Source organism: Syzygium oleosum, unplaced genomic scaffold (assembly GCF_021117445.2).
Source record: "Syzygium oleosum isolate NSW1041296 unplaced genomic scaffold, Sole_v2.1 Sole_v2.21, whole genome shotgun sequence".
Lineage (NCBI taxonomy): Eukaryota > Viridiplantae > Streptophyta > Magnoliopsida > Myrtales > Myrtaceae > Syzygium > Syzygium oleosum.
The window spans coordinates 3845955-3853790 of record NW_026607505.1 but is presented as its reverse complement, the minus strand read 5'-3'; the positions used below and the strand labels follow the sequence as shown (position 1 = coordinate 3853790).

At 45.8% G+C, this 7836-nt stretch overlaps 1 pseudogene; it reads right to left on the bottom strand.

Annotated features, from left to right (window-relative positions):
* Positions 1 to 1252: 1252 nt before the first annotated feature.
* On the bottom strand, positions 1253 to 2092 carry LOC130140729 (oleosin L-like; annotated as a pseudogene).
* Between the last annotated feature and the right edge of the window lie 5744 nt (positions 2093 to 7836).

Sequence of the window (7836 nt, the reverse complement as noted above, 5' to 3'; positions counted from 1 at the left end):
TAGTTTGGTATGCATTACTGGTAATCGGTTCCGGTTCGATCCAATTTCTGGAATCAAAGACCGGAGCGGACAAATTGATCACTTTTCATACATAACTTACAATAGCTGTTGCAATCATACATAACCTACAATAGTTGTTGCACTTTGTGTTCACATCAAGTTTCTTCCTACTTACAACGGCTAGAAGGGCTAAATTACACTAAATAAAAAACATTTGGATATGGGATTTATTATCCAATTGTAATCATTTAGGGATTTGTTTGTGCTGAATCTCTTAATAAGACAAATGCCTAACGGGAAACTATTCGTGCCACCAAATCTCTCTTAACAGGACAAATCGCTAATACATACTTTATTTATTTCGCGAAAAATAAACTATTCGAAAAATAATTTTTTATATTTCTTAAAATAATTATTCAATTGGATATTTTTATTATCAATTTATTATTTATGTTTAAATATTTTAAGTATCGCAACCGTGAATTTGCAAACTCACAGAATTTGACCACTCATTCCTTGAAATTTTCAAAGGGTGTGTTTGCTCCCGAAAAAGGAAGATGCATTTTGAGGGAAAAAAATATTTTCCTTTTTTAAAAATTAAAAAAATTCATTTTTTTAATTTTTTTAATTTATATTTTCTTTTGACCGTAAAAGTTTCCGTTCGTACGAAAATCCAAAAAATTAATTGACGAGAAACCTTTTCACTTAAAAAAACACATTCCTCCCATTCACGCGAGAACATAAATACCGCCAACACATTCCTCTCCGGCCAACCGCCTACGGCTAGATCTGGTCGCCGGCGACCACCGCCTGGGGGTCACGCGACCCCGGCGACCACCGCCTGGGGTCGCTGGACCTCGGGCGTCGCCTGGGTCTCGCGACCTAGGCGAAGCGTTGCCTGAGTCGCGCGACCCAGGCGACCGCTCGAGGTCCCGGCGACCCAGGCGGCGGTCGCCGGGTCGCGCGACCCCGGCGGTGGTCGCCGGAGTTGGGCTAGCCACTCGGGCGGCGGCCGCCGGCCGCCGGTTTGGGGAAGATGAACAGTGTTGATGAATAGTGCAAGTTGCATTCCGAAAATGCAACTTCTCAAAGCACCTTCAGAGGTGCATTGGCCAAAGGTCCCTTGGCCAGCATTCCAAATGCAATTGCATTTCCCCAAAATGAGTAAAAAAAATTGTCAAACGCCATTTGCATTTGGCCAAGGGACTTTAGAGGCCAAATGAGCATTGGGAATGCTGAACCAAACGGGGCCTACGTCAAGCACATTTGTTCCTTCCATTCCATCAAGCACATCAAAAAAACACAACGCAAAAAACGACACGTCGTTCGTCTTCGTCCCTGAGCGGTACTGCAACTCAAACCCGTCGTCACTCACGCACGCTCTACGCTGTGCCGATCACCTCCTGAGCCTTGTGCTGCACGTGCTGCCCGTACTCCCTCGCCTTCTCCTTCACGTCCCCCGCCGTGTCCGCGATCTTCGCCCTCGCGTACTCCACCTGCTCCTCCCCCGCCGGGTGCTTCCCGGCGAAGTACCTGTACATCCACGCCAGCGCCGCCGCCCAGAAGCCGCCGGACGCCAGGAAGCCCGCTGTTATCAGGGCCGCCGCGATCCCCGCCGGCACGAGGATGGGGCTGAACAGCACCATGACCGGCGTCGCCACGATCAGCGCGATCGCCGTCCCCGTCAGGGTGAGGCTGGAGAGGACGGACAGGGCGGCGCCGACCGTCGTCGCCGTCGCGACCTTCACCACGTGCCGCGCTGGCGGGGACGCCTGGTGCCCGATGTGGCGAACGTCCGTCCTGGGTCGCTGATCGGACATGACGGTGATGGGCTCCGTCGGAAGGTTTTTTCCGCTCGCGAAGTTCGTCGATGGAGATTTCGCTCGAGACTCGAAGTGGGGAAGCGATGCCGATCGATGGAGATTCGGGACGTGAGGCTTTGTTGCCAAATAAAGGAGGTTGGCGCGCGACACGTGGCGCGCTCGTGGCGCTGGGATGGTGGGGTGTTGGTCGCCGGGGACACGCTTGGATCGCGTGGTGCGAGGAGAGCAGCTTTGCATGGATGAGGGTCGACGAGACAGCGACACGTCGCCGCCGGCCCGACGACGGGTGTTTGAGTAAAGAGAGAAAAACAACAACGTAGCCGCACCGAGAATTAAGGGTGTCAAAAGAACCCCCTAAACATGAGCCGACCAGCCCTAATAAGCCACCGGGGATTATATGAAACTTTTGAGCTGGAACTGTCAGGGGCTAGGCAATCCCCTGACAGTCCAGCATTTCAGAGCTTTAGTGGCTCAAGAAAGGCCTGATTTAGTCTTCCTGATGGAAACTAAAAACAAGAGAACAGTTGTTGACAAAGTGAAGAGGAGAACCAATTTCCAAAATATAGAAATTATCGATCCCGTAGGAATTGCAGGGGGTCTGGCAGTGATGTGGAACGAAGAGGTATCGGTGATTGTGGAAGATTCATCTAGAGAAGTAATTAACTTGCTATGCAGGGATCAAGAAAGTGGAACTCTCATGCGTATCACCTTTCTGTATGCCCCCACAAGCTTCCAGGATAGGCTCAGGCTGTGGAGCCATTTGCAGATGATAAGTGCAGCTAATCAACTCCCTTGGATATGTGTGGGGGACTTTAATGAGATCTTATACCATTGGGAAAAATCTGGGGGTAATGGAGCGGAGCACTACAGACTAGTAGCATTTCAAGATTGCTTAAACAGATGTTCACTCATGGATATTGAAAGCAAGGGATGTGCATTCACTTGGGCCAACAACAGGGAAGGAAGTGCACTGGTGCGGGAAAGGTTAGATAGGGCCCTTTGTAATATAAGCTGGAGAGTGTGCTTCCCAAATGCGGAAGCCTTTGCATTGCCTGCAATAGGGTCCGATCATAGTCCAATTCTGTTGTCCCTCCAACCAAACAGGATTAAAAGGAAAAAAGAATTCAAGTTCGAGGCGTTTTGGCTGGCCGATACAGAGTGTAAGGAGCTGGTGAAAGAAGCTTGGGGTGAACTGGAAGATAACCCAATACCGTTTGCTAGAAAATTAGAAAAGACCACTGAAGCCTTAAAATTATGGAGTAAGCAGAAATTCTCCAATGCCCACAACTAGATCGAGATCCTAAAAAGAAGACTTACGATCCTTACAAATTCAGCAAATGGAGGTACAAGCAGAAAAGAAATGCAGCATATCAAAATGCAAATACAAAAGTTATGGCAACAAGAAGAGCAATATTGGAGTATGCGATCTCGCATTAATTGGATTAAGTGGGGAGATAAAAACACGAAATATTTCCATGCAGCTACTGTCCAAAGAAGACAAAGGAACAAAATTTCAATGCTGAAAATTGATGATAATTGGTGTAGAGACCCCAAAGTTATTAGCCAGCACATTGCCAGTTATTATGACTCCTTGTTTAAGACAGTGGGTACCAGGAACTTCAATCCAATTCTAAACCAATGTTCCTTTCCTAGCCAAGAAGAAATGAATGAGGCTTTGATGGCACCGGTCACCTTAGAAGAAGTAAAACAAGCTACATTTCAGCAAGGAGCTACAAAGGCCCCGGGACCTGACGGGATGAATGGCCTATTTTACCAGCATCATTGGGAGGAATTACAGCACGATTTACACGGACTAGTCAGCTCCTTCTTCCAATCAGGACACCTTGACCCAAAGCTTAACAAAACACACATCGTGATTATCCCTAAAGTTACATCCCCAGAAAGCATCACACAATTCAGACCTATCAGCCTATGCAATTTCAGCTACAAGATCATCTCTAAGGTGATGGCCAATCGCCTTAAGCCCTGGCTCCCAAAACTCATAGCAATAGAACAGAGCGCCTTTGTGAGCGGGAGACAAATTCAAGATAATATTTTTATAGTCCAGGAGATCCTTCATCAGCTAAGAGTTCGGGAGAGAAAAAAGAAGTTCCAGGCGATCCTAAAGTTGGACATGCAAAAAGCTTACGATAGAGTTGAGTGGGACTTCCTTTCTGCTAGCATGAAGAAAATGGGCTTCTGTGAAGAGTGGGTGTCGTTGGTGATAGAGTGTATCTCCTCGGTCACATTCAGTGTAAAAGTGAACGGAGAACCCTTAAAGTACTTCCAACCTTCTCGGGGAATTAGACAAGGAGACCCACTATCTCCTTACTTGTTTATAATTATGGCGAACATGCTGTCGTCCCTACTAAGAAAGGCAGTAGATGATGGGAGTTTGAAAGGCATCAAACTAAACAGGAACTGCCCTACTCTGTCACACTTGTTATTCGCTGACGATGCTATCTTCTTCCTGGATGGGAATATAGATGAATGTCAAAATCTGGCCAATTTCTTAAACCAATACTGTTTCGCATCGGGACAAGCAATCAATCTAAACAAATCCGGGATTTTCTGTAGCGCGGGCTGCCCTCAAAACCTTAAAAGCAACTTGGCATCTCAACTAAGAGTACCAATCATTGAGAAAACTGGGAAATATCTTGGCATTCCATCAGATTGGGGTCAAACAAAAAAACAGATGTTCGCGTGGATATTAGCAAGGGTTAACATGAAGTTGGAAGGCTGGAAGGAAAAGCTGCTCTCTAAAGCAGGCAAGGAGATCTTAATCAAAACAGTGGTACAAGCTCTTCCCCAATATGCAATGTCCGTATTCAAAATCCCCATTTCGGTGTGCAAGGCAATTGAGCAGAAAATAGCCTCCTTTTGGTGGAAACAGAACTCATCTAAATCGGGCATCCACTGGAAAAAATGGGAAATACTCAAAGAAAGGAAAATAGATGGTGGATTGGGTTTTAAGGATCTAGTTACTTATAACAAAGCTATGCTAGGAAAGCAAGCATGGAGACTTGCTCAAGACCCGACAGCATTGTGGAGCCAGCTTCTCAAAGGGATTTACTTCCCCAACGGAAATCTATGGAAAGCTACAAAGGGATCCCGGCCCTCATGGGGGTGGCAAAGTTTACTAATGGGTAGAGATGCCTTAAGCCCAGACGTGAAATGGCTGGTCGGGAATGAAGAATGCATTAACATCAGAGAGGATATATGGCTGGAAAGGGGATTGATAGGCGGCCCAGCAAACCGAGATGACCCACAAAAAGTCGCAGAACTAATCAACCAGGAGACAAAAACATGGGATGTTAATCAGTTACAAAGGATGTTTCAAGGGGAAATTGATAGTGAAATTATGGCCATGCGGCTAAAGCCAATCCCGGACAATGATAGACAAATTTGGACAGGAAACTCATCAGGGGAATATTCGGTAAAACAGGGTTATTCAAAGCTACGAGCTGTGTCAACCAAGCTAAATACAAATCTAGCGTCCTCCTCTTATCAGCAGCCCCGCTCACTATGGACAAAGATATGGAAACTACAAAACGAGCCAAAAATCCGGTTCTTCCTGTGGTGTATGTGTCACAACGCTCTGCCTACTTCAGAGAATTTATACAAAAGAAAGGCCTTACCCGACCCTTTATGCCCAATTTGTCGGGAAAACCCAGAAACAACAGAACACATATTCGCCCATTGTAGCTGGACAATCAACATTTGGTCAGATTCGAGGCTTCGAGTGGACGTATCACCAGCAAATTTATCAAGAATGGATAAATGGTTTGATGAATCCCTTACCAACATCACAGAACAATCTGGCCGTGAGGTGCTTGCAGGAATTCTCTGGCAAATCTGGAAGGCAAGGAACGCCTGGGTTTTCCATCATATTAGCCCACGATCGGGAGCAATAGTTGATGAAGCAATTAGTCTAAACGGTAACTACCGGGAGCAAAACTTACCTGTGTCGTGGAGCTGGCGGGCGAAAACCAAGACAGCGCGATGGACATGCCCAGAACAGGGGAGCTGGAAATTTAACGTAGATGGGTCGTGGATCGAAGGGGAAATAGAGGGATCGGTGGCTGGGGTATGCAGGGATCACAGAGGTGTGTGTTCTGTGGGGTTTGCTAGAGCTGCATCTCGCTTCCTCCCCGCTGGAAATTGAAGCCTGCAATGATGAAGGAAGCTCTGCTTGTTGTTTGGGAGAAGAGCGGCGACGAAGAACAATCCTACGCTGGAATTACAGCGTGCGATCAGACAACGCAGCTGCAGTAAAATACACCCTTGACCCACTTTGAGCCCATGGGCTTTGAGGAGTCTGTTTGAGGAATGCAACAAGTTACTCTCCCAATTAAAGGGGGTTTCTCTAGTCCACTGTCCGCGCGAGTCCAATCAAGTAGCGAGACTGGATCGCCAAAAATCATCGAAAAGGGAAGCTTCCGGCCAACTGGATGTCTAGACCGCCCCAATCTCTTTGGGATTTATTTTGTATTGACGCTAGTCATCTTCACTCTTGTAATCCGTTGTTTAATGAATGAATGGAAATCTGCATTTCGACCAAAAAAAAAAAAAATGAGCCGACCCGACTCAACTCGACCCAAACATGAAATTTTTATATTGAGTCGGGTTGGACCTTAATTTATTTGAGTAACTGTAAAAATAAGGCTTCAGCTTATTTTGAATCTACCCGAACCTGCCCGAAATAAGCCCACCAGAAACAAACGAGAACCTTTTGATCTTCTTGCTCCCAAGCCCATCCGAAACCTCTCATCTTCTTCCAGAGCTCCGCTTTCTCTCTCTAGCGGATCTCGTCTCCTCCCCAGTTTGACTTACGCCACCTCCCTCGATCCACCGTCATCGTCATCCCCTCCCAAGCATCGAGCTCGAACCAGGTCAGTCCTCGCAAACCCTAACTCCCTCCCGATTTCGTGAATGAAAGCGGGTCCATTGTGCGGCGCCAACCGCTACGTCAGGTAGCGGATTCTGAATTGTGGGTCTTTCGAACCATTTTATTGCGGGTCCATCGTTCTTGTTGTGTTTCGGAGATTTCTTGTCTGGTTTTTTTGTTTTTTCCTTGCGCGGCCGTGGATCGCGTTAACCTACTTGAATCTTTTTGAGTTTGATCGTGGATAGGCTTTGAAATCTCTACTGGGTAGATGCGCTTGATTTGATTTCGGCTCTTTCTCTGTTCCTGTTTCTGTCTGCTTGTTTCTATGGCGATGACTCTGCTGAAAGAATTCACCCACGATGCTTTCGGCAAATCCAGTCCGACTGTTATCTCGTTGAAAAATGGGAACTTGGGCTGGAATTCCGAATTGATTTGGTTAAATTTCATTCGAGCAAATTGCATCGCCACCCATGGTGAAAATTAGATTTTTTTTATTTTTATTTTTTACTTCCCCATGTTACAGAATTTTGGAAGAAGGAAAGCTACACAGTATGCAAAGAACTACGTTGTTCTTATTGCATTTTTTCTCTTAAAAAAAAACTTTACATCAGATGCTCTTCTTAAAGAGCTAACACACGACAGTTAACAGCATAAAAGAAAGTACTCCACTAACCCCTAAAAAACAGCAACGTGCAAAAATCACCTATTGACTTGGTAAAACACAAAGCCATGTTCTACACCACTACAAAACAGACTCCTAATAACTAGGACGCTAAATAATTGACAATTAAATAATCCACGTGACTCAACATTCCCTCCCTTAAACTGAAAGTTTGCTAACATTCAGTTTAATACAACTTCTGGACACCAAGCAGGTTTCTCAGCTTTTGAAATGCAGCCAACTTGAGGGACTTGGTAAAGATATCAGCAACTTGATCCTCACTTCGCAATAGATGAGATCAATAACTCCTTCCTTCGTCGATCCCTCAAGAAATGAAACTTGACATCTATATGCTTGCTTCTTCCATGTAAAACAGGATTTTTGGAGAGCTTTATTGCTGAACTATTGTCACAATAAATCACAGTAGGTCCTTGGCTCTCAACATGAAGTTCTTCGAGAATTTT